The following is a 26,558-nucleotide window of genomic DNA, read 5'->3' as shown; positions in this document are numbered from 1 at the left end:
CGATATATCTCACGTATGAAAATAATGCTTTCAACAAAATTTTCTCGCGCTGGGCGCGCATTCACATCGGCGTGCGTTACCGCCATCCGTGTCTTCCAAAGACTATGGAGGCCCAGGAGCATTATCATGTCATACGGAAAGCCCTGATGGCTGTCTACCGGCAGGAAACGTATACCCTGTGCTGTTATCGGCAGTTCCTTTTTAAGAGTTCTTTGCAAGACATCCCAATAAAAAATTGCATCCCAGCACTCAATGAAAGCGTGCTCAATGGTCTCCGGCTTGTTACATAGCGCACAGTTGGTCGTCCATGGTACAGATATTCCTTTGAGTACAACGCTTCAAAGCGGTACAAAAGCGCCTCTAGTGAATGCGGTGTTGCCTTAGAAACGCGCTGTTTCTAAGGCGTGCGTCTCTTGCTCAGGCGCACATTTCGTTGCCGCGCCGAACGCTGCTTTGCTCGACGCTCACCGCGTCCAATGCGGGGCGCGTAGTCGCTGCCCTGTAGCCCATTGTCTTACACCCCTTGGCGGGTCGACGGGAACGCTGTCGCGTTCCACTCTTGAAGGCGAAGAAGTAATGCATGAGTTGTTTCTTCGTCTAGCCGAACCAAATATAGCCAAGCAACAGCAGTTCACCAGGCTAAACAGTGGTTCAACAACTAAAATAAAGGCTAGTATGCTTCGCATCCTGGGCTTAACCTTACCTAAGCCACAGCCATTTTTTTCCTTCCTTCTTTCCCTTCTCTTTCTTTCTTTCCTCCTTTCTTTTTTCCAGCGCCAGAAGCCTTTTCGCTCGTGTTCGAAAACAAATGCGTAGTGAGAAAAAAACGCACGCACACACACACATTATATATATATATATATATATATATATATATATATATATATATATATATATATATATATATATATAGCAATAAAGAAGACACCTAACCTCAATATAAGGACGAGCAAATATATGCGCATGATATTGCCCTCCTCCACACACCCGGACGAAAGCAAGCTGCAGCGCTTCGCTGCATGCAGCGAAGCGCTGCCAGCTTTAAATTGGCGAAATTCGACTCGCAGAGCAAGCAGTCCCCTCATTTCCCAGTCCGCGACGCCAGCCGCAAGGCGCCTGCGCTGCTGCTGCGGTCGCAACTTCGAAGACAGCGTCGTGCGTCGAAATGGCAGAGTGAAAATGCACAGAGAACAACACCGCACGGCTTCTCCGAGCGCCCGAATGCGAAAGCAGAGAGCGTTGCATCAAAGCAGGTCTGCGTATAGTCTCACAGTGAGCGCACTTTGTTCACCCACACGCAACTGGTGAGACTCGTCTTACGTGCTGGCATTCCATAAATTCAGATCTCCTGAGTATCTTCCCGTCGCTGTAATAATACGGGGAGCGAGGTGCGTTCTCCGTTTGCGTTTTCCATTCGACTTGAAGCTCGTTTTACGCTTTCCTCACATGCGGAGGCATATATTTCGCAACGTTATGGTAAGAAAACGCCTGAAGGTATAATGTACTACGCAGCTCTCTCAAGGCTCTGTATAGTTTCAGCTCCCCTTGCTGCTTTGAAGTTGAACGCAGTAGGAAAAATGGAGCGACTTTCACGCGTATCTCCGTCAGAGTTGCACGCTGAACTCACTCGCTTGTCCTCTCTCTCTTTCTTTCTCTCTTTCCTTCTTTTAAAATACGCGTGTCATCTCACATTGGAAATTCTAATAAGATCTCTCTCCGTGACGTTACCTGCATGTATTCTGGCATGAGCAAATTGTAGTTCCATAAAGTTGTACGCTTACAACCTAAAGTACGCTTACAACACTACCTGTACAACACTACACTCTTGTTATGAATGGTCACTAGATTATTAGCAGCTTTAAAGCTAGTCACAACTGTAGTAAAAGCGAAACGCAACCTGTCTGCACCTGCTCTTGAGGTGCAGCTGTTTATGTGAAGGAACCGAATAAGCAGCAGCACGTTTAGTTGAAAGTCAAGGCTGACCGTGTAAACGTGCTTTTCTTCTTTTGCGTCACTGCGCAGCACAGCAGCTCAAGAAAACTTGTGTCGTACATTATGTCGGGCCGCTGTTGTCATACATGCCAAAAAGGCGCGTACAAAAAAAAAAAGCTAACATTTCTCGGCAGAAAAAGAAGGCAAAAATAATCGAGCAATGAGAGAGTGCTGGGAGAGAGATTCGTCCTGAAGAAGACAATAATAGCAGAAACCATCATAATGATAAACATTATATTAAACAATGACCGGCGCATTGTCGATGGATGGTATCGAAACGACGATTTACGCCGGGCACAGAGTGCTTGCCTCAGTCGTGACGTCAGCACAGAAGCAGTAGTGATAATGCCAGCACCTGTATGAAGAGCTCTGGACCGGTGTTACGTATAATGATTCCTTTCGTTGATTATATATTCTTTCCTTAGCATCCGCCGCTTAAGCCCGGTGTGATCCCGGCGATGACGTAAGCGAAGCGCCGTCCGGAACGCTGCTTTAATAGCATCGTTACAGTGCTTTCCAATTACGGTATTACAGTATTTTCAGTTACGGTATTTTCTCATTCTAATACCATCGTTACAGTATTTTATTCTACGCTCGGTATACCAATAGTACTACACAGAGAAGTGGCTAAGAACATATGGATAAACAAAGAACAATAACGCAGAAAAAAAACGGTGTTACATAATGTGAAGCCTGGGATGATGTCGGCAGTGACCGTGCGAATTTCTTGCGCGGTCTTCTGTCGCAACAACCATTCTGGGACGGGGGTTTCTATTCTTTGAAAGTGTCAGGGAATGAAAGGCTCTGTACACGTGATTCTATAATACGACCCTGCGAAATTCCAAGTTTATGACGGTGATCCATGTTGTGTGAAACGCGTCAGTGGAGAAAACGAGGTTGGTGCGCAGATCGACAGGAATTGAGGGAGTACGTTTTCTGAAACAGAGCATGGCGAAAGCACCCACACGACAGGCGTTCTCAAAGACGTTTCTATATGACGTCAAGCTGGCTGTACCAGATGCAATTGTTAAAGAAAAAAGCGCGCCTTTAATTCTGATCACGGTCTAGCGAACGAGTATAGTTGTTTCGTAATGCGGACCCCACCAATGGACGAAGCGTATTCAATTTTACTGCGAATTAAGGCGTTGTACAAAGTTGGTCTTACTGGTGAATACAACGCGGGAAGAAAGTTTCGGGGAATATACCCCCTTTTTATCCCACCCTGCATGCAGTGTCTTTACGTAAACGCGGAGGCATGAGCGAAAACGAAATCTTCATTTAAAAAGTATTTTAGTTATACTCTTTATTTTGTTCGCCAGAGACTTGCGAAGCAAGGACTTCTGGCTGTTGCCATTGAGCGCACGTAACTTGGTGGCGTTTTCGGTTCACCGCGCGCACTTGCCCTGCGCCGTCAGCTCCGATATCATGAGAGCCAAGCTATTCGGGCTGGTCGGTTTCGGCGTTTTTGCTTGCTTGGTTGCTTGCTTGATTATGCTTTTTTTCTTTGTCTGTAGCTCGTCATTCTCTTGCTGGCTTCAACGCACTATACTGCCGGCGCTCGAAGACGCTGCGCCAGATATCCCTACGGTAATCTTATTATATAAGGGAAGGGGACATTCAAGAGAGACGTTAATTGAATTTATACTCGCATATTCTTCTTTGAGTTTCTTTTTATTTAAGTCCCGAGTCGTGTCTGGGATTCTGGGAATCTATCTATCTATCTATCTGTCTATCTGTCTATCTGTCTGTCTGTCTGTCTGTCTGTCTATCTATCTATGAATCTATCTATGAATCTATCTATCTATCTATCTATCTATCTATCTATCTATCTATCTATCTATCTATCTATCTATCTATCTATCTATCTATCTATCTATCTATCTATCTATCTATCTATCTATCTATCTATCTATCTATCTATCTATCTATCTATCTATCTATCTATCTATCTATCTATCTATCTATCTATCTATCTATCTATCTATCTATCTATCTATCTATCTATCTATCTATCTATCTATCTATCAATAAATAAATAAATAAATAAATAAATAAATAAATAAATCAATTGTTTGTTCAACGTGCCCAAGACCCCTAAGGTCGGAGTGATGGCGCATGGATAACAAAAATCACATACACAACTACAGTAGAAAAATCATGAAAATAAAAAAAAAACAATTACGAAAATTAACAGTCCACAAATTAGAAACACCAAGCTTACAACAGAAAGATAGAGAAAGCCACAATTTTGATATATCGACAAAGGCAGGGTAAACCGAAGCTGAACAGACGGTTAGTGAGCAAGTAAAATGAACACAAAAAAAATTGTGCAGCTGAAAATACAAACGTTAGGGAAAGTGAATAAAGAAAGGAGAAACGATTCATGTAAATACATGTAAACGTAATGCACCAAGAGCATTTAATGTACGAACAAAAAAAAAACGCCTGCTGACTCATTAGACATATCACCAAGCAAGATGAAAATGTAATAAATCACACGGCGAAAGAGAGAACGTATACCGAGAAAAGGCAAGCATATGACAATACGAAGCTGTGGCGAAAGCGACAGATGAAAAACATCAAGCTCAGCGAAATAAGTATTGTACAGATTTTGAAGGTTGGAATGCGCAACAGTTTGACGATACACACAGAAGAGACACACACCACAGAGCGCTACTTTGCGCTCTGTGGTGTGTGTCTCTTCTGTGTGTATCGTCAAACTGTTGCGCATTCCAACCTCCAATATGCTATACCAACACGCCCAGTCGTCAACCTTGACAGATTTTGAGTTCTATGCACAGCAGAATTTTTTGCTGTGACAAGCGGGAACGAAGAATGATCGGCGCTCCTTCGTGGCTTTGTGCGGAATTCGAAGCGCGACATAATTAAGTAGCTCAGCGCAATTCAGGTTTCTGTCAAGCAGCTCATATATAAAAAAAATAGAAGGACTGCCGAATACGTCGGCAGGTAAGGGACGGTATAGTGAGGCTAGAAATGCAAGCGCTAGAGGATTGAGCAATGCCAGGCGCAGAAACGATGGCAGTAAATTGCTGCGAAACGGTTTTTTGTGCTCTGTCTCTAGTCTATCACTGTGGGTCTTGGAAATTCTATTCTGCGTTATGCCGATGCTTATTCGAGTTTGGGAAGACATATAGCCTGATACAGCATCAGAGAATGAGTGGGAGATTTGAATTCGCGCGAGAGGCGGCAAACAGAACCTATAGTATATAGAGAGCGCAAACTGCGCGTAGCAATGCGTTCAGTATAAGAGGATAGGCTTAACGAGGCATCACCCATTGTCCGGCTCAAAAAAGAAAAATAAAAAGAAGAAGAAAGAAAAGCCTGGTGTAGATGCCTCTGCATTCCGAGATTACGCAAGTTCCGGCGCAACGGGAGCGTCACCGCGAGGCCTCGAGTGCGCTCCAGTCACGAACGCTGCTGGCTAGCTCTTCCTTTTGTTTCTCCTTCTTTTTTCGCCGTTCTATATTTCTTTCTTTTTTTACTTGCTTTTTGACGCAGTGTTTGCAGATTTTTGTACGCCCGGCGAAGCAACCCGTTTCACTGTCACACGATCGCTCCTACTATACACTGGCTGACTCCACTAACCCGCTATCGCAGTGCTGCACAGTTCTTTTACGAACCAACGCACTACGTACTCGCCACAGACGCTGCGCTGCTGCGTGGGTAAGGCGACGGAAATAGGCGCAATGAGTAATGCAGCGTCGGTGGGGGGAGGCTCCCTTAACACGCCAGCGCCGACGCGTGTAGACACACGCCGGACGCGCCGCACATTCGGCGCTCTCGTCGACGGGGTGTGTGTGTGCGTGTGCGTGTGTGTGTGTGTGTGTGTGTGTGTGTGTGTGTGTGTGTGTGTGTGTGTGTGTGTGTGTGTGTGTGTGTGTGTGTGTGTGTGTGTGTGTGTGTGTGTGTGCGTGTGCGTGTGCGTGTTGCCTCTCAGATCGCGACAGACCGTCGTCGCGGAGTAATTACACCGACACGCGACGCGCACGTTTCACTTCCTGGCCCGAACGCGTGGGTTACCTGCCTGTGTGCACACTCACCGTGGAGCTTGTACGTGTATATGCGGGCTGGCTCGTAATTGGCTACGGAAGTGCGCATTTTGACCAGGTCGACATTTACCGGACGAGCGGCATCTACTTGAAGGAAGTGTACGCGGTACGCGTATGAGGAACATGGCGCACAATATTTCCATACCGACGGCGGCGCCAGATCACATAAGGCGAGCGGAGGAATCGTATCTTGTAGGAGACGCTGCCCGTTCACCATTCCGTCTAGCCATCGCTCATCTCGAGGCAAGCGTTTCCACGTTCTGATATATATATATATATATATATATATATATATATATATATATATATATATATATATATATATATATATATATATATATATATATATATATATATATATATATATATATATTAGCGAAACCACGGCCGTATGTCTTCGAACGACGCTGTGGATCGGGGGCAGGGCTTCGCTTATCAAGTTCAAGCGAGGCACGAAACGGTCGCGTGCCTGTATGCTGTTCAGAATGGCATCTCATTTTCGGCGTAGTCGAAGTGGCCGGCTTCGGGAAACCTTGCAGGGAGCTGAAGCAGCCGCCCGCCATCTGTCCCGTGCCTATAGATATCGAAGTGGTTCCGTAATTAGCGCGCGTTCGTACAAACGGCGAAGTTATCTGGTCGCATTACTCATTGGCGCGAGCACTACAGTACGTTTCCTCTACTTGCCGAACTCCTTTATTCCGGCTGTAACCGGTGGCCTACTTACTGTTGTGAACGAGGAACACGTATAGCGTATGCGTCCAGAATGTCAGCATGTCTATTTCTGACTCGTGTGGCTAACCTGCTTTACTGATGACAGCAGTCTCTTGACATTTCGGGGGATGTCAATGCGCTTTTTGAAGACGACAGGTCAAGACGAGCGCTGGTCACTGAACATTCAACGTGAGTGGGGGAGGCTGTGATTGTGGTGTGGGGAAAAGGTTCTCTTTTCTGCAACCGAAAACGTCAACGTGAGAGCACGTACACGTTGACGAACACTTGTCTGAGGGTGCGCGCGACGTTCACTCTCCTTCTCTCCTTTCTTGAATTTCGTCCTTTCCCCTTCCCGACGGAGCAGGGCAGTCAACCGGGCAAAACCTTGGTTATATAAGCTCCCTGCTTCCCCCTCTTCGTTTCTCTCTTTCTCCTCTCTCGAAGCACTTATATGGATTAACTGTAGTACGCTATAACTAGCAGGGCGAGTGGGTACATCAGCATCATTATTGCTTACAGCGCGCGCTACAAACGCGGGCTCTCTTCTTTGTCCGTGTTTGTAGCGCACGCGAAGTAATTATAATATGAGATAACGTTCCCACGCTGCCCCTGCTATAGTCGCAAACACTCTCGAGAAAAATCAGACGGCATCCATACGTGATCCATGTATGTACTGTTTTCCGTTTACGTCATTCGTATTTTTTTCTATTCACCCATTCGCGTCCTCCAGTGCAGGGTAGCCAACCGGACGCATTTCTCAAAAAATAAATTATGGGGTTTTACGTGACAAAACCACTTTCTGATTATGAGGCACGGCGTAGTGGAGGACTCCGGAAGTTTCGACCGCCTGGGGTTCTTTAACGTGCACCTAAATCTAAGCACACGGGTGCTTTCGCATTTCGCATCCATCGAAATGCGGCCGCCGCGGCCGGGATTCGATCCCGCGACCTCGTACTCAGCAGCCCAGCACCATAGCCACTGAGCAACCACGGCGGGTATGTCAGCACCGATAGAATACATTGATTGTACACCTTTCTTTTTAATGATAATGGTAATCTTCCAGTCAGGATCTGACAATGTATGCCGAATGCGCTCCAACCCATTTTTATTCTTATACAAATTTCTTTCTCATGATCAGTAATTGGCGTAGGTAAACGTACTCCTTCACAGACTCTAGAGACTCACTGGCGATCCTGAACTCTTGTTTACTTGCCCGGGTAGTGACCATTATCTTTGTCTTCTGCATATTAATCTTCAACCCCACTCTTAAACTCCCTCTCTTAAGGTCCTCAGTCATTTGTTGTAACTCGACCCCAGTGTTGCTGAATAGGTCAATGTCATCTGCAAATCCAAGGTTGCTGAGATATTCGCCGTTCATTCTTACTCCTCAGCCTTCCCAGTTTAATAGCTGCAATACTTCTTCCAAGCACGCAGTGAATAGCATTGGAGAGATTGTGTCTCATTGTCTGACCCCTTTCTTTATAGGTACCTTCCTACTCTTCTTCTGGAGAATTAAGTTAACAGCGGAATCTCTGTAGATAATTTCCAAAATATTTACGTAAGCGTCCTGTACTTCTTAATTACGTAATGCCTCTATGACCACTGGTACCTCGACTGAATCAATAATCTACGAAAGCCATATAGAGAGGCTGATTGTACTCTGCGGATTTCTCGATAACCTGATTGATGACATGGATGTGATCCATTGTAGAGTATCCCTTCCTGAAACTTACCTGTTCCCTTGGTTTCCTACCGTCCAGTGTTGCCCTTATTCTATCGCAGATTATCTCGGTGAATATTTTATGTAATATTGGAAGTAAGCTAATGGGCCTATAATTTTTCAAATCTTTAACGCTTCCGTTTTTGTGGATTAGTATAATGTTCGCATTCTTCCAGTGATCTGGGACCCTTGAAGTCGATAGACAGTACATATAAAGGGCCGCTAGTCGATCTCTCCTGCCGCTTTTCCCCGTTTCACTTCTTGCAAGGCCCTTCTAACGTCATCGCTAGTTAAAGAAGGAGCCATTGTCTCTTCATTACTACTTCGAATGGAGATATTGTAGCTCTTTTGGGTACTATATATATATATATATATATATATATATATATATATATATATATATATATATATATATATATATATATATATATATATATATATATATATATATATATATATATATATATATATATATATATATATATATATATATATATATATACGTGCTAGCGCGACTGACAGTAACAATAACATTACCGTTGCCGATACGCAGGCACCCCAATTTTAGAAAAACAAAGACGATAACTGAAAAGATCGGCTTAGCTGTCACCTTTCCTATTTCCTCTCTAAGCCTTTCCCTTTCTGTTTAGTCTCTTGACCTACCCGCTCGGAGAGACCAGACCCCATTCAGCGAAGCAGGGACTTAACGAAATTCCGTTGCAGCAGAGCCAAGCTCCATCCTTTAAAGTGCACGTCACCTGCACAATGGATCTAACTCCTACACTCGGCGCTTAGGGGAAAAAAAGCAGTAAAAGAAAACACAACAACAACCAATCATGCTTCCCCCGGAGAGTTGACTTTGGCGTAGATTAATCTTTCTCGGTTTCGTGCAGCGGCGTTCTGTCTACGTGATTCACTCGAAGCTGCAAATGCCGACACGTGGCGGCTTTCCTGGGTTTGTACAAGCAGACGACCGCGGAAAAACAAGGACGTAAAGGAACTGACGTGAAACTGTACACCGCGGGAATCTACTTGAACAGAAGCAGGCAGAAATATACACGCAGCTACAGAACGCTGAGGTCCGTACGAACTCGAATGAAATATTAACTAGATACGCATAAAAGAGGTGACGGCACGAAAATATAAATCTAAGCAAATATAACCACAATCTGATAATATAGATATACTTATGCTATAGATATGCCCGTCAAAAAAGGATTGGGGGATGGGGGAGGCTGTAACGAAGAAAAGAAACAGAAATAATTTCTATTCAGCGGTTGCCCAAGCTCTTATCTCTAAATATAGCGATTGCTTCATGTCATAAAGATATAGATCCCGAAGTCAGACCCAGTTCTCAATTGGATTACATATCTGTTTGCCTGAGAGCGACGTGTAGCTTCCCTGTGAATTACCAACACGGCGAACTTCCCATCCAGCGAGCAGGAAAAAAAATACAGAAAAAAAAAATGATATTAAGCCATACCTGCTGCGAAGCTCCACGTCGATATCAGCACGTTCCCGTTGGCCAACTTTTTGGGAGCCGGCAGAAGTAAGCGCCCTCTGTGGGCAAAAGAAAAAAAAAGAGAGAGAAAATCGTCAGTGTAAAATCGTCAAACATTCAACTCTAGGTGGCGACAGTTCACCCGTCTACCACGAGTGGCGCAACACATCGGACTGAGATCGATGTTACGACCCAATCAAACAGGCATCATTTATGTTTTAAACGTGCGCGCAGCTAGGAGAGCATCTCAACTGGTTTGCTGTCGATATTACGGCTCTGACTCACACATTACGTGAAAGATTGGATAAGAAACGGTTACATAATCTGTACTGATAAAGGTAAAAAAAACCTGCCTTCGGCAGGAACACCGCGTCTGCATGGCTCAGAGGGAAGGGGAAGCGTTGGAGAAAAAAAAATAGAGTGCAGAACAGAGAACAACGATTACGCTTGCCTACACTTGGCAATGCGCGTTGCGGGCACGTGCTGTGCTCGAGGTTCAATAACAACAACAAACATGCCTGATGGCAAGTATATATTGCAAAAAAATTAATTAGCAATGCAAAATTACGACGACGCTGACAGCTCTTCTTAGACAACCTGGTAGACAACCAGACAAAGAGTATTCCACGATGTGCAGGTGAGTCGACTCAAAGCAAACAGTTCAAACCTTAATGAACGTAGACAAGAGTGCTTCAAAATATATAGCACTGTCTAAAATGAGTTTAAAAATAAAGGAAGAAATTCAGAAAGCAGAGTTTCTCAGGCCCACTACTAGAAGCACGCTAACAAGATGTAGTCAGCCCGCGGGCTCTAATTACACGCCTTACGTGACACCCTAAACATTCTTTACGTAGTTCAAACATAAGCAGCGAAGAAAGTATGGAACTGCAGGCCTGCTGCACTTAACAAATTGAACTACAAAGTAATGAAAAAAGAAGAAAACAAAAGATGATGCAACTGGAAGTCTCGGTCGGAGAAAGCGGCACTCAGTGAAAGGCTAATAAATGAGCGATAAGCAAACAACCGAAGAAAGTACGAGAAGGAAAGGGAAAGAAAGGAGGCAGATGAGAAGAAGGACGAAGGAAGTTTCACATTGCCGTCGCAAACTTGGCTCCTGTTTTATTCAGCAGAGAAAGTGGGCTGAGAGGTGTGGCCCCGCTGTACGGGAGAAAGCAAACAAGGCGCGTAACAAAAGCGTAAAAGGTGTGAACTGCATGGGGCACGCACAAGGAAGCGACGCCGGACAGGCGCAAGGAAACGACCCGAGAGAACCAAAGGGTAGTGTAGCAGCGCGAACGCGTACGCCCGGGGCAACGAAGATCGGCGTGGCGGCCGAACTTACAAGGAAGAGATCTTGGAACCCTATTAAGAGTCGTCTCCGGTGCGGTAATTAAAAGGACGAAAGCGGCCAGCTCCGTCGCTCTCCCTCTCTCTCTCGCGATCCAGAAGGAATGATAAGAAGCTGGAGGCGTCACTTAACCCGACTTCTCGTTTTCATTCTTTGTAGTTCAACTCTAGCGATAACTAAAGAAAAAAGGAGCCGCGCAAGAGTTCTTAACACGACGAGAGAGTGCGCGCAGTTCCAATCTTCTGCTTGCGCAGTTTCGTACAACGCCGTAAAACCCGCGGCTGTGCCAAGGATCTACTTACACACCGAGTTGTACGACGGAGGCCATCTTTATGCTAATGTTCCACCGAGCGCGAAAATGGGATTTCCTGCTACGACAAGGACTCGTACGGTGGGAAAGTAGAGGACCGAGATGTATTTAACATTTACATAGCAGTCCTATACCTTTTACGCGCCGTTTGTAGGCAAACGTACGGACAAGCTTCGTGAGGTATTTTCCCAAGAGACGCGTTGGAGGTTCAGGTTGATTATTCCACAACCGCCCGACGCGTTAGCATTAATGACTACTCCATTGCTTGGTATGAAATAAACGTATTTGGGGTTGTATCGGTTAAGCTGGGTAAGCCACACTCATCCAACTTGACACTTCCCACCAGTAAACGGCTGCGAGTGCAATGTAACTGCGAATACGCCGACGGATTTGCAAGATGACCTTTTTTGCATACTCGACTGCGATAACGATGCGGCACTTAGCACCGCAAAAAAGGGCAAATTCTGTCAAAACTGCGGAGAAAGAAATAACGATCCTTTTCTTGTTAAGGCACAAACGGATTGCGCTTTTAACTGCGCATTCATAAAAGGAAATGATTGAAGCCACGTAAGAGTAGCCCAATGCCTACAAAGTAAACAACAACGCGGTCAGTTTTCGTTTTCCTCAGCGCAGGGTAGCCAAACGGGTGCAGTGCTGTAGTTAGCCCCCGTTCCTTTTGTCTATCACTTTCTCTCTCTTAACTTCCACATGGATGTATCGTTCCTTTTCCTGACACGAGTTTTCATTTATCACAGAACTATATTTGGTTGCCTGTTTATTGCATATCCTGCAAGCAGGACGTTCCCGTGGGGGCGCGCCAAACAACAACACAAGAACTATGCTGGAATCGAATTCTGCACCTAGGGGAAAAAAGGAAAAAAAAATAAGGAAAAGGCACGAGTAACACTGGTGTGCATCTGCTTGTAGAGATGCATCGCAAATGCTTTCTAAAGAGGAAATACAGATTTTTACATAATTTATTAGCGATAATTTGCCGTGATATCCTAACAAGAAGAAAGAAGTATGCGCCGGGAGATTGAGACCTGAAGTGATCACGTCAAGGCACGTCAAGTGACAAGGCACGTCACTGGAGCCAACGTGTCGACAAGGGAACTTTTATTCGTGCCTTCGTAAAAACGTTCACTCCCAAAGACATCCCTCGTTCGGTCAATGTTGATCAACATAGCATCATGTTCTTGACATAAGCCCCAGTGAATGCTCGCGCGCATAGGGATATACATTGGCGAAGTTTCGGCCTCAAAATATAGGGTAGCTACCTGTTGCCATGTTACCTACTCCCTTCCTTTATGTCTGGATTCTTGGCGATATGCTTGCTCTGAGCCATCTACCAGTACAAACAATTTCAAACTTCGCGCGCAGCAAGCCGCTTTATCAGCGTATACATTGTACAGTGTCAGCAGCGACGCGTCGGCACTCGTCGTGGCGCCCCCAGCTGAATGAATTAAGCCTTTCATTACACAGCGCGACTGCCGTGCGCGGCTCGCTTCACTTCCTCGTATGACAAGTGGTGCGAGAAGACGACGCTCGACAATTACTCGAGCCAGGCCGTGCTTGATACGTGCCCAGTTACAACGGAAAGAAGCGCAACAATCGGTTCCTTAAAGTACAGAACAAAGGACCCCGAGAGGTCGTGTAAGATGGGCTCTCGGGGCAGGCGTCTCAGCGGAGAGCCACGGAATGACAGTGACATTCGCGCGGGGTTTCACGTATACGGCTGGGCGGTGCAACGAGCAGGCGTAACCTTTTGGCACGTGCGTGCGTGATTATAGGTGAAATTCGTTGCGCCATCGGCTTTCGTATGTCCAACCGGCGTCATCGACAAACATTTATGGGACGTGTATAGATAATCGAGTCGTCTGCTTGCGTGGAAATCGACGTAGAGAGTAGATTCGTTATAAAAGAGCGCGAACAAACGCACAAAGAGCACCTATATATAAACACCACAAGCAACGCAAGTTAAGCGCCTGTGGTGTCTATGTACTCTGTGTCCGTTTGTTTGCGCTCCTTTACAATGAATATGTACCAACTAGCCCAGCGCTCTCCCCTCTCTACTACAGAGGAGAAATTTATTTAAGAAATCCCAGATGTCGGCCTGTGTTTGATTCCTCTAGCCTTTGGAAGCAGCCAGCGCTCAATACGGGACGAAACAAGAAACCGATTTAAAAAAGAGGAAGCCATAACACAGTGCGCTGGCCCGATGTACAAGAAATTAGATGCAATAAAGCGACTTGGTGAGCGGTGCATGATTTGGAAGCAAACAGCCCTCAAAAACGGCACAAAACAACAAATCCTTTTACAAAAGAGAAAGGCACAAGACAGTGAACATAACTAGCTGACCTAGCCGCGTTAATCATCTAGCCTACTGCTCTGCAGCGGGAAAAGGGAAGGGGAGAGAACGAGGGTTATCAGCGGTTACGATGTGGACGGAAAGCCGTGAGTAAATAGACCTTGAGACGGATATTTCACAGCCCTGGGTCAAGCCCCGTACTGTGCCGGAACACAAGTAAGGCACGAACGGATCTGCCCCACCTCTAGAGAGAGAGAGAGAGAGAGAGAGAGAGAGAGAGAGAGAGGGCAGGGAGGTTAACCAGAGGCAAGTTCCCGGTTTTCTACCCAGCACTAGGGTGAGGGATATAGGGGTTTGTAAAGACGACAAAGAATCCGGCCAGGGTTCCAGTATTGCGTCTTCGGTAAACGGTCGACTGTCGGTTTGGGACAAATTTGAGAATCAGGAGGCGTCTGCCGTTCGCACGCATATCTTGAGCAAAGCCAAAGCACGCGATTCACTGCTTTCGGTACGTCACAACAGCTACAGTCGGGAGAGTCGGCCTCGTTTCGCTGTTTACAAACATAGGCCCTGGGCGGCTTCCGGTTTTGCTCACTGACGTAGTCCACTAAATCTAGCGAACAAGGAAAGCATTAACGGTTCCATCAAGTAGCAGAAGTGCGTTAAAATCTAAGCGCGTAGAATTTCAACACTTTTCCTCTGTACATAGCGACAATTTTAAAAGTCAAGGTTGCCGTAAGTTATACGAGACATTTTTTGTATTAATTTTAAGGCGTAATACCTATGTCCCTGATCTCAGAACTTAGACTTTTCGCACAGTGGAGGAACTTAAATACACGCTTTGTGTTCCGGCGCAGGAGACTGGTAAGGCCCGTCACCGGGAGTTTCTTGGGGCCGCTCTCTCGCTGCTGTTATCGCGCGAGTGAAACCGCCCTATATAAATAGCAGTCAACGCTGTGGAGGCTATAGAGAGACTTCTTGCAGCGGCTTCGTTCGCACTTGGATATAGTTCGATATTTTTTTTACCACAATTGTGCGCAACTGTTTTTATATAGGCTCAGTATTGAATGAAACAAGTTTTAATCAATGAAAAGAAAAACACTGTGGTACACGGCTGCTAATTAGTTGTTTTAGATCATCTTTATTTTGGTTGTTCTTTGCGTTTTTTTTTATTTGCAACCCGTCACGAGGAGCGTCACGTGCATGCTGGCGCGAGCGTACGCTGTTGGCGCCCAGCGAAGCATTGACGGAACGCGCAGAGTGATAACCTTTCTTGGTCGAACTTCTTGTGTAGCTTCCGAAGCGTTGAGTGCTATGTATAAAACGGAGTATAGATGCATACGTCGTTTCGTATAAAAGCCACGCCTACCTAAACCTTCCCCAACCACCGGAACCGAGCTGCAAGCCAAGAGTGCCACCCGTCGGTAAGGCCCCTGCCTTTTCCTTTATCTCAGCTTCTCTTCACGCCTTATCGTAGGCTACGATCAATGCACGCATGACATCTCTCGGAAGTACATGCGACATTTGAGGAACGACGTATAGTAGGGTTCAAGCTCGTCAATCAGTACCGCTCGGAATACAGCCGGAGGAACAACACGGACGCTTCCTCGGCACGTGCTGTCAGTTACTTTATGCGGGCTTAACTTTTCTATATATTTATTTATTGTTTGTCACAGGAGATTGGCGGAGAGTGGCGGTGAGGGTTGAAACCTGCGCTGACAGAATCGATTGGTGCGGGGCAAGCAGCCAGCGTCAGAAGAACAAACTGAGGTAAGCCTTGGACAGACACGGCTCGATAGACGTTATTTCCTACGGCGGTGTGACCTCGAGGGACTTCTGGCCTTCGGTTACAATGCTGCAAAGCCGCCCAAAAGTGGCTAGCTCGATAAAGGCAACATCTGGCTGCAGTGATAAGATCAAGCGCTACTTGTACGCACCGTGCCATAGTTGTCAGCAATGCATCTTCCCAAATACCACTTCTGTCATGTCACCAGGTTCCCCGTGACTGTGTGCCACGTGGAGAGAACCTGTCACGAAGACAGGTTCTCTCCACGTGGCACACAGTCACGAAGAACCTGGTGACATGACAGAAGCGGTATTTGGGAAGATGCACTGCTGACAACTATAGAGACATATTTGCAGTGCTGAAGCTCGCTTCTCTTCCAGCATGCCACTGGACGTACCAGAAGAGTAAGACGTTGCTGGGTGGGTTGGTTCAAGTTTAGAGAACACGTGTTAGCGCGATGTGGGAAATAAAGACTTAGTGGGATGGAGTTCCTTTCAAGCCTGAAGCAAAGCCCGCTAAACACAGAAAGGTACCGCGCGATCAGTCTCGCGGCACTTTTCACGTGTTTCTTTCAGGCTTGGAAAAAAGCTTCGTGTAGCACGTACAGAGCAACAGAAAGATGGACCGGCAACCTTTTCATAATGGTCTACAAGTTTCTCATTTACGCTTTTGCTCTCAATATAATGATTGCGAAACGTAAGAATTAATTATAACTAATTATGTAATTACGCGAAATGCTGACTTGCTCCAAGCGATGGCACACAACACTACTTTGGTTCTGTCTAGCTAGTCGTACCCTCAGACCTTTAAATTTTCGCACAAGACGCGTAAGACGCCCCCCTCCCCCCATATATATATATATATATATATATATATATATATATATATATATATATATATATATATATATATATATATATATATATATATATATATATATATATATATATACATACATACATACATATATATATATATATATATATATATATATATATATATATATATAGAGAGAGAGAGAGAGAGAGAGAGAGAGAGAGAGAGAGATGCTACTATACGCTCAGTCACCCTTGGCGATGTTGCGTGCGCGTGTGTGCGTGCGTGCGTGCGTGTGTGCCGTGAAATACGCAGACTACTCCCACAATGAAACAATAGCTTCTTCGATTGCGAAGTATTTTAATCTATAGTTTAGTAATAGAGGAGAGCCAGAGCTAAAAATAGATATGTATATATAATGATATTTATTTGCGATCACACGGCTTGTTGCGCACTGATGTGCAATTTCCTAGACGTACAATGTGGCTCACTGTTGAAGGGAACACTTAATATCTACTGCACCACAAACTTCAGCACGAGATATGCGATGACAATCAGTAGATCATCTTTTGCGCAAGGCGTGTCTGCCTAATACATCATATCAGTCACTTTTCTGCTCTTCCCTCATAACAGATTATCCTACCGGACAGTTCATCTGGTTAACCTCGCCGCGTTTTATGTCTTACTTCTCTCTGTCTTGTCGGCGACATTGCCGAAGAAGTATTGCAATCAAACTGAACGTATTACTAGTAAGGCGCTCATCCCTTTGACTGTCGACCGTTCTGTACATAGGTACCTACTTTTTTGCTGGAGGCAGGCATGCGACACGTTCGTGCAAGAACGAAGAAGAAAAGAAAACGCCCACGTGGCGGGAGGAAAGAGGGAGGCGCCGGAATTCACCGGGATTCTCGCTGCGTCCTGCCGATAGCGCTGAGTGCGCGCGTCAAGACGCCGTGACGCACGTGACACAGATTGGCTACAGCTACACGCCAGCGCAGCAGACCCCGACGGTCTGTAGGATGCTCGCTCACAAGGACGCGCGCGCAAGCCTATAGCTGCTACACTCCGGCGCGGTGTTTCCGTTCGCGAGGCACACTCGTATAGCGGAAGCAGACGACCGTCGTCTGCCGTGTCGTCTGTCCCAACCGTGCCGCCGCGTTTCAACGAAGTTGCAGTAGGCGAGGACTCTCTTTCGCGCCGCCAAGGGAGAACGGCATGTTGAGACTGGGGAATTATAGTGCTGCGCGGTCGGTGGCTACACAAATGAGACAATCTTTAAAATCTTCACCTTTGATGTTTCCCGTCACGGCTTTTCTGTTCTTTCTTCTTTTCTTTTTTTTTTCTTTTTTTTTTTACAGCGAAGCTGTCTACGGCTCGGATCTCGGGATTTCTTCGTGGTGTAACGTCGAAAGAAAGCTATCGTCATCTATGACATGTAACCTCAAATACAATGGCTCGTACCCTCGTAAGGCGCGGGCTACAATAACTCAGCAAAGTGAACACTGCATACATTCTATGTAATCACGCGTACAACATACAGAGCAGCGTACGTTTCAATAAAAAATCAAGCTCGAAAGAAGTATGCGAGCCACATAATTGATGAAAAGATGCTCCTGCGCCTATACATGCAATGCGAAGCACGTAGCTGTTGATTACAACAGATTACTGCTGCGCAAGCTGCCGCGGCGACGGCAGCTTGACTGAGGCATAAGAAGCAGCGAGTGACGCTACTACAGTTTCGTACGGGAAATAAAATCCGCCTAGCAACTGATTTGTGTTCTGACACGGCTATGGCAAGGACGCGTATATAGCGAATAGGCGCACGAACTAGCCGCGCAAGCCAAATCGGAGGCCGTCGAAGCGCCTTAGGCTTGATCATTAGGTAAAGTAAATGTGCATATGACCACGTGAATAATTTTAACCTACGTCGCAACGGGCACTCCTTTTAATTGTTTTCTACAGCTTCGATGTCCAACCACCTTCACAGCGTTAATTGGGGACCTTTTCTTTTTCTGTGTTGTATTTCTTTTTGTTTTTCGGCCGCATAACGAGGATACGAACGGTTGTTCAAGAAAGCTTTCGGTATAAAATAAATAGTAAAAAAGACATTTATTTTGCCCCGTCATCCAACCTATAAATTTCGCATATGCGTGGGTGCGATGAAGCAGGCTAAACGAGTCCTGTCAGAGTTGCGAGCGACAGAAGGGGAAGAAAAGTGTAATGAGAGCTTGAGGTCCTAATGAGAGCTTAAGCCACATGCGCCTGCATCTGCACATGGAGGAGAACAGGGTGACAGGTGAAGAAATAACAGATAAATACGAGTTAAAAAAAAAAGAAAGCTACTTCAAATGTAAACGCTTGACGGTTTATGCGTTTACGCCCCTAGCAAATACACGAAGCCTTCTCGCTTTAAACTACACGGGCAGCATTCGATACATATAAACAAGCGCCACTAACAAAGTGCTTCCTCTCGAAACTAACGTCACAGCTGTTCTTCGCGATTTCCCTCGCTGCGCCTTACCTGCGGGAGTCAAGACTTCCCCGCTAAGTCTGCTCGCCGAGACACCGATACCGAACCCGCAAATAGGTAAAGATATGCATATATATATATATATATATATATATATTAGAAGAAAAGGGTTTAACCGATGTGCCCGATCTTTTATTAATCATATCATAAGAAGCGCCAACAAACCGACACTAATGACAAGATTAGTTGTATTTAATAATCGAATTTTAAAAAATGCAAATTATTGGAAATGAACGTGGATCAAAAAAAAATTTATTGCCGCAGGTGGGGAACGATTCCGGGCTACATGAACGGGCAACACATGCGCGGTAGTAACGCGATAGCACTATCAGCTTTCCTACCGTTTATGATTCGGACTAAGTGACCGTCAGTGATATAGAGCGGAAAACTGTTACCACGTCGGCGACATCCACAGTGGACTTTCTCTTCTTCTCTTAGTATTTTCCGCCCTTTCCCCTTCCCCTAGTGCAGGGTACCCGGCCACTCAGACATAGTTAACCTCCCTGCCTTTCATTTATCATTTCTCTCTCTCTCTCTCTCTCTCTCTCTCTCTATCTCTCTCGCCCACGCATTTTGTTTGCACTGCCTCCAGTATCGGTCCGCAATATATAGAAAGCTTGGAATGATCCTTCGAACAGCATCGGTTCAATCACTATACCGAAAACTATGCCGTGAACGTTCGTAGAGACATTTAATTTACTGAAGACGTAGAACGATGCCATTCTCTACTACTAATATTTAGTTTATTTTTTTATTGTCCATGCTCATTACATATTTCGTTTTAATGCGTAAACATTCTTCGGTGAGCATCCCGGCGAAACCGTGTCTGTCCCGTAACGCCTTGTAACTGGTAAATAAGTACATAATTTGTCAATTTATGACATTTCAGCGTTAAATTAGTACAACCGTAGATGACAGATAGCTTTAGAATCGATAAAAAAAAGAACTGTTGACGTGTATCCGTAAGCATCCTCCTGCGAGTACCTATAGGAGAAACCGCGTCTATCCCGTAACGCCTTGTAAATTAGAAATAAGTACGTAATTGGTCATGTTACTTCATTTAGTCCTTATAATAGTACGACCGTAGATGATTGATGGCTTTAGAATAGATTAGAAATAAATCGGGTCACGTCACCTCGAGACATTCATTTGATGCGATAAAGAAGTATAAATGACACACGCAAAAATAATAGTTGGCAGAACGAACAACGAGAACAGCGACAGGAACTATATGAGACAGTCAACAGCATAAAGAGGAAAGCAGGTGCTCAGAAGCGAATAGGAAACGAAGTTATAAGGCGACGCTCGATAGTAAAAAAGAACAAAAGAAAATAAAACGGGTCACATTACCGTCGCCTCGACACAGTCATTTGATGTAGTAAAAGAAGTATAATATGATACAAAAATAATTAAAACGAAACAGGTTCGCAGCCTCCAGAGGAGAAATGCAGGTTGTCTGATTCAGGATAAAACATGGCACAGAACGAAGCAAATGATTATAATCCCCGTGGCTGTATGGAATGGAATTGTGCTTGGAACGTTATGCAACGATCTAAGAAGGATAGACGTGATAAGCAACAAAAAATCCTACAGGATTTCTGAAAAGTGTCTACTGATGCGTAAGCATTCTCTGGCTCCGGAAAACGCGATGGGTAGACGCGCACAAGCCAGCAACGTGAGTAAGCAAAAGCGAAGTAACAGCCGAACCAAACCATGCTTGCGCTTCAGAAGGCAATTCGCAGAATTTATGTAATTTCATTTTTTTTTTATTCCGCCATCACTCAACACTACGCCAGGAGTCTGCGCTGTTGCTATAGATAAATAAACACATCAAAACATCTGCGAGGAAATATATCGCGCTATCATATGTCGGCATCGGCCAACCAAGTCGCCAACTTTGAATACATATAATCTGGATTAGCCCAATTTGGTTGCGTCATCTCCGGGCTCTGGCCACATTATTCGGCGAGACACCCCTTGCAGCCACGTATACAACCCCGGGGAAGTCAACAAAAATAAAATTAATATCCATTTTAAAAATGATTTTTTTTAATACGCCTTCTTTTCACGCGCAGAGATGAAGCTCCCACAGGTCTGAGAACACGGCGCCGCTCAAGGAGTGTATAACGTACGACAGCTGTCGAAAAATTTTAAATATATCTGGCACGCATTGACACCTCCGCCAAAAGCGGTCGCCAGTACTGCCTTCATTCTCAGAGTGCACGGAGTACCTGTCACAATAAACAAAAACCATAGGTTCGACCCATATAAATCATTGGCGTCTTTTACACTTGTCTAATCGAATACTACATCGAGATACCCAGTAGTCTCCGCCTTCACCAACATCTTAAATCAGCATTTCTTTCTCGTCCTTTGCGTGCAGTACAAGTGTCCAACTTCTTTTTAAAGCGACATATCCTCTCGTGTTGTCACCGTTTCAGATATCTCTTTAGAATAGTTTTTTTTTTTTGCTTCGTCTTTTCTACGGTGGAAAAGAAGAAGTGAAGTTTTAATGTCGTGGCGCCTACAACCGGGACCTCAGTGTAATTGTCCAACATCACGATATAAAGAGCAAATAGATTACGACTCCCAAGAGAGATTATTAAAGTTATACGACCTGAGTGCTAAGTTCCACGGAGGCACGTACCTCTATCCCAAGGAGCCGGTAAGCGCATGCTAAGACCGCTTTCACTGTCCATAGATCTACTTACAAAACTCGACTAGGCAACGTCTAGTGAAACCGGATTTTAATATATATTTTTTTGAAGAAACAATTAGGACTAAGTGGTCTCCCCATTATCAGAACTTCGCACCACTTTGGCTGAACGTGAAGCCGGCTAGAGACCGTTGCCTAATCATCCCGGTTGTAGAGTTCTCAGGCTTACGCTCTCGTTGTGCAGTAGAAATTGTCTTATAGTTTGTCTGCGCCCAAATAGTCCTGTTCGATTGTGTACCGGCCCCCCATGGGAGGCAGCACAAGCCAAGTGAACCCGTGCTAACTCAACTACCCCCTGTCTACTGCACGCTACACTTAGGGTGAGTCCATTTTATACGGAGTTGAGTCAAACGGGACGAAATGATGGCGGAGTAATCGTGCGAAGCACATTGTCCCCGCTGTGAGTGCCAATCTGTATTTACCGCAGTGGGCAAGCACTACGAAGCATTTGCCGCAGCCGTCTCTAGTGCCGCGGTATACGGAATGTCGTTCCGAGAGCTGATCGAATTCCACGTCCATGCGTGCGCAATTAAACGTCAGTTACTTCAATAAATTGGTTTCGAATCGAACGTTTGTGCCGTGCGAGACAGGTAGTCGGAAGCAGTCATCAGCAACACAAGCCTAATGGATAGTGCAGGGACAAGTAATGTGTGAGGAAAGGGAAGGCAAAGAAACAAAAGGGGTGCTTTTTTTTCTGCTCTGGCTGCGGTGGTATGAATATTGTGATCTTTCGGTTTTCTTCAATTCTTCTGTAAGCAGAGTTGAACGCACTCACGCAAACGCACGCACGCACACACTGATTGTCACGAAGATCGTCAGCAAAAACTGAGCGCTCCTAGAAAGCTATACGCTTTACGAAAGCAATCATGCGCTTGATAGCGTATATTTGTTGAAGCGAATATATTTAGGTTTAGTGTTTGACTGTTTTATTGCGTACTACCCGGCAGACAACAGCCGTTAACCAGTACATTTTTAGCGGCGCTATACCAGGTGTACAGCATATGCGTATCAAAGAGCCTAATGGTGGGCGGTCTGTGACGAACGCGCCCTGCGAAGGTGCTGTTAGTTTAATCTGCGCTTGTTTATATCGAGTGTGTTGCGTGGCATGCACGATATGTCCTAGACATTGTATGCACCTGTTGTACGTGTGCCGACGGATGAATAAATGTTCTTTCAACTAGGATATATATATGTGTGTGTGTGTGCGCGCGCATGTGTGCGTGTGCGTGCGCGTCTGTGTGTGTGTGCGTGCGTGCGTGTGTGCGTCTGTGTCTGTGTGTGTGTGTGCGCGTGCGTGCGTGTGTGTGTGTCTGTGTCTGTCTGTGTGTGTGTGTGCGTGTGCGTGTGTGTGTGTGTGTGTGTGTGTGTGTGTGTGTGTGTGTGTGTGTGTGTGTGTGTGTGTGTGTGTGTGTGCATGCGAAGAAATACAACAACAACATTAAAAGGAAAAAAATTGGAGGACGCTTAAGCTTCGCCTTCAAGAGTGGAACGCGACAGCGTTCCCGTCGACCCGCCAAGGGGTGTAAGACAATGGGCTACGGCGCAGCGACTGCGCGCCCCGCATCGGACGTGGTGAGCGTCGAGCGACGCCGCGTTCGGCGCGGCAACGAAATGTGCGCTTGAGCAAGCGACGCACGCCTGAGCCTTAGAAACAGCTCGTTTCTAAGGCAACACCGCATTCACTAGAGGCGCTTTTGTACCGCTTTAAAGCATCGAACTCGTGGCTGAGTGGTAGCGCCTCCGTCTCACACTCCGGAGACCCTGGTTCGATTCCTACCCAGCCCATCTCGCAAGTTGTTTTTTATTCATGAAGTGCCTGCTGGGATTTATCGCTCACGGCCAACGCCACTGACGCCAAAACCGACGCCGACGACACCGGCTTTTCTGCGACACGAGCTCCTTAACGCTGTCGCGTTAAAAACCGTCTACCGACATTTCGGTGCACGTTGAAGAACCACAAGCGCTCAACTTTATCTGGAGCCCACGATTATAAGGCTGCTCTGGCTATGCCGATGCGACTTGTAACTGACCTCGACCTTCAGCTGAAAGCACCAAGGACGAGACTACATCGATGCTGTACGCGGAATATCGAGTCTACGGTTCCTGCAGAAATTCTTACTTTCAGTACTTTGAGGCCATGTGCAACGTCCAATTCATGCCATCGATCACGTGCACCGGTATCGCGCATGTATAAGTGCACATGTCTATGTAAAAAGTTTAAGAATGCTCAAGGTCAAGGGACAATTGTTTCTGGGCTATGTGGTGGACTTTTTTTTTTGACACCCCTTGAACTGTCAAGCTAAAGATAGTAATGGGCAGTATTTATCTTACTCTCTGTAGCTTTATGACGCAGAAGGTTGTGCAGAACCGCAGCCTGAGGACAGCATCAGTGATGAACGCAGTAGCTTCGAAGTTTTCGACAGGGACTGTATCTATCAAGTATCTTGGCACATTGCGCTTATAGCGTGGTTTGTATCCGTGTTCAGCACGGCAGTTGGCCCGTTCCAATAACCGCTGTAAAGAACGCGAAAATTGGAATAAGAAAGCAAATACAGGCCATAGAATTGGTTGCGAAGAAAACATTCGGTTCCATTGGTGGCATCATACAGTTTTGAAAACAGAGACGGCTCTTTTGTTGTTATTTTTTAAGCTACCTAAAGGGAGGTTTAAACAACACTGGATCCAACGTAATAAACAGAAACCTTTAAGTTTTTCCAGGCTGCGATAAACATATGCTTGGAACCATGTGGTCGTCGTCTCGTGTATATCGCCTCCATTCCCAAAGCACCGAGCAAAGCCCCAGAACTACTACATAAGCTCGCAGTGCATTCATTACACCGTCTCCTGCAACAGTTTCCGCGATTTCATTTACGTCGAGCGTGATCGCCCAAACATGTACTTTTTTTTGTCTTGTTTAGTTTTTTTCCCCAAGAACTGCGGCGACAAAAAAGAATGCAGTCCTGGGTGTCTGCAGCAAGCACTAAAGCGAACCGCTTCGACGAAGGCGCCGAGCTTTGCCGATGCAGCACTGCCGAGGAAATGAGTCTGCGTCCCCCGGCAGGCCATTACCACAGGTCTTCCCAGTCTCCTTGCGGCCCTGAAAGCGGACGGGAGATCGTTCGTATAGGAACGGGCGGAGCTATAACTAACGGGAAGAAAGGATTGGCGGTCACGGACTGTTTCGCACTGGCGCCTTTCGAACTAACGCTGCAACCGAGGAGACAACATGCAACGCCCGACGCGACGCCATACCAGGCGTGCCAAACAATCTCAAAGGGTAGGCAGCACCGATAGCGGTATTTTCACTCTATTTACATTAAGGGGTAGAAAGGAAGGTGTAACACAGCGTAAGCGAACAGAATCAAAAAGATGAAGGAAAACGATGTTTTTTCTTTCGGTCCTGCTGGCTCGCCTGTGTGCTGCGCGTTCAAAATGGAAAACTAACCAACTCCCCCACCTCACCCTGCATGCTTCAGGAGATGAGGGACCGCGGCCGGGGCATTGTTAAGTGTCTCGCTTTCTAGCGGGCACCCGAATCGTCCCGCGGCCGTGGCAGCGATTTCGATCTCTCACTGGGTTGCCCCTACTTGTTGCGGCGGGGCACCTGACGGTCCTCAGAGGCACAAAACGAAAACAACACAAGTGGACGAGGTATTTGATACTGCCTCCTCCCTTTGGTCATTCAAACAAAAGCGAGGCGAGTGCTAACGAACGTGCACCGAGAACGGAACTAACCGCCCGTCGCTCCCTGCCCCCTTTCCAGCTCCTTCTAGTTCACCCACCGCGCCGACATATTCATTTTCGTCGTCGTCCTCCACGGCCACGGAGGGCCACGGGCCCGAACAACAACGCGAGGCCGCGAGAACGTCATTACGCTTCCCAGCGCGCGCGCGCGCTGCTTCGAGAGCATCCCCTCCCACGACGACGAGGAAGGGTGCGTGAGAAAGAGAGACAAAGAGCGAAGAGGGCGAGGGCGAGCTGCCAAAAAGCGAGAGATGATGAGGACGCGACCACCATCGTTTCGCGCCGGGGATGGCGCGGCGGCGTCCAGAGGGCGGTTTGCCGCCGATGGGGGGGTGGGGGGGTCATCGTTTATATCCGCTCGGGCGGATCGCAAAGTGCTTCCACGCGAGGCGGCACGAACGAGAAAGCCCCCGGTTGTGGGTGGGGAGGTTGCGGGATATGAGCGGGGTTGCTTGAGGGTCCGCGCACGCCGCTCATTCTCTTCCGACTGCTCTTTCCGGCTCGTAGAGGAGAACACTGTTTCCTCTCTTTCGTGTTGTTCCCATCTCTCTTGTTTCGCTTGCCTCTGGCGCAGTGGTTCGAGCGCGTTCCTTTTGCGTACGCGAGGCGAGAAAGCATCGCCAGGCGCGCGGCAGCCTAAACAAACAAACGAGCCCGCGCTGTGATAGCTCGTCGCCGACGGGACCAATGTTTAGCGAACGTTTTTGGGGAGGCTTCCGTCACACCGCCGCCGAAACACGTTCCCACGTCGCTCTGGGATGGGACCGCTGCACTAGCGATGGAATAACTCAGTCCCCTGCCCTTTTTGCCTTCCTTATTTATTATTATTATTATTATTATTATTATTATTATTATTATTATTATTATTATTATTATTATTACTATTATTAACTTTGGCCCACCCAATTTCCTTACTTCTTTCAATGGATTTCCTTATTCCATTGCAGCTTCGTTTGATATCCTGACGACGATCTGCAGCTGTGTTTAGTTAAATCTGACAAATCAT

General features: G+C 46.2%; 1 protein-coding gene across 2 annotated transcripts in view; it reads right to left on the bottom strand.

Moving 5' to 3' along the window:
* Positions 1–26,558, bottom strand: part of RapGAP1 (Rap GTPase activating protein 1) — a 307,901-nt gene that overhangs the window by 199,970 nt on the left and 81,373 nt on the right. For both annotated transcript variants that reach the window (XM_065451496.1, XM_065451481.2), the window contains exon 2: positions 9,977–10,053. The gene's annotated coding sequence lies outside the window, so the exon portion shown is untranslated. The remainder of the gene's footprint in view (positions 1–9,976; positions 10,054–26,558) is intronic.

This window comes from Dermacentor albipictus, chromosome 2 (genome assembly GCF_038994185.2).
Source record: "Dermacentor albipictus isolate Rhodes 1998 colony chromosome 2, USDA_Dalb.pri_finalv2, whole genome shotgun sequence".
Classification (NCBI taxonomy): Eukaryota; Metazoa; Arthropoda; class Arachnida; order Ixodida; family Ixodidae; genus Dermacentor; species Dermacentor albipictus.
The sequence above is the reverse complement of the archived record's forward strand: the minus strand, read 5'-3'. Positions and strand labels throughout refer to the sequence as shown.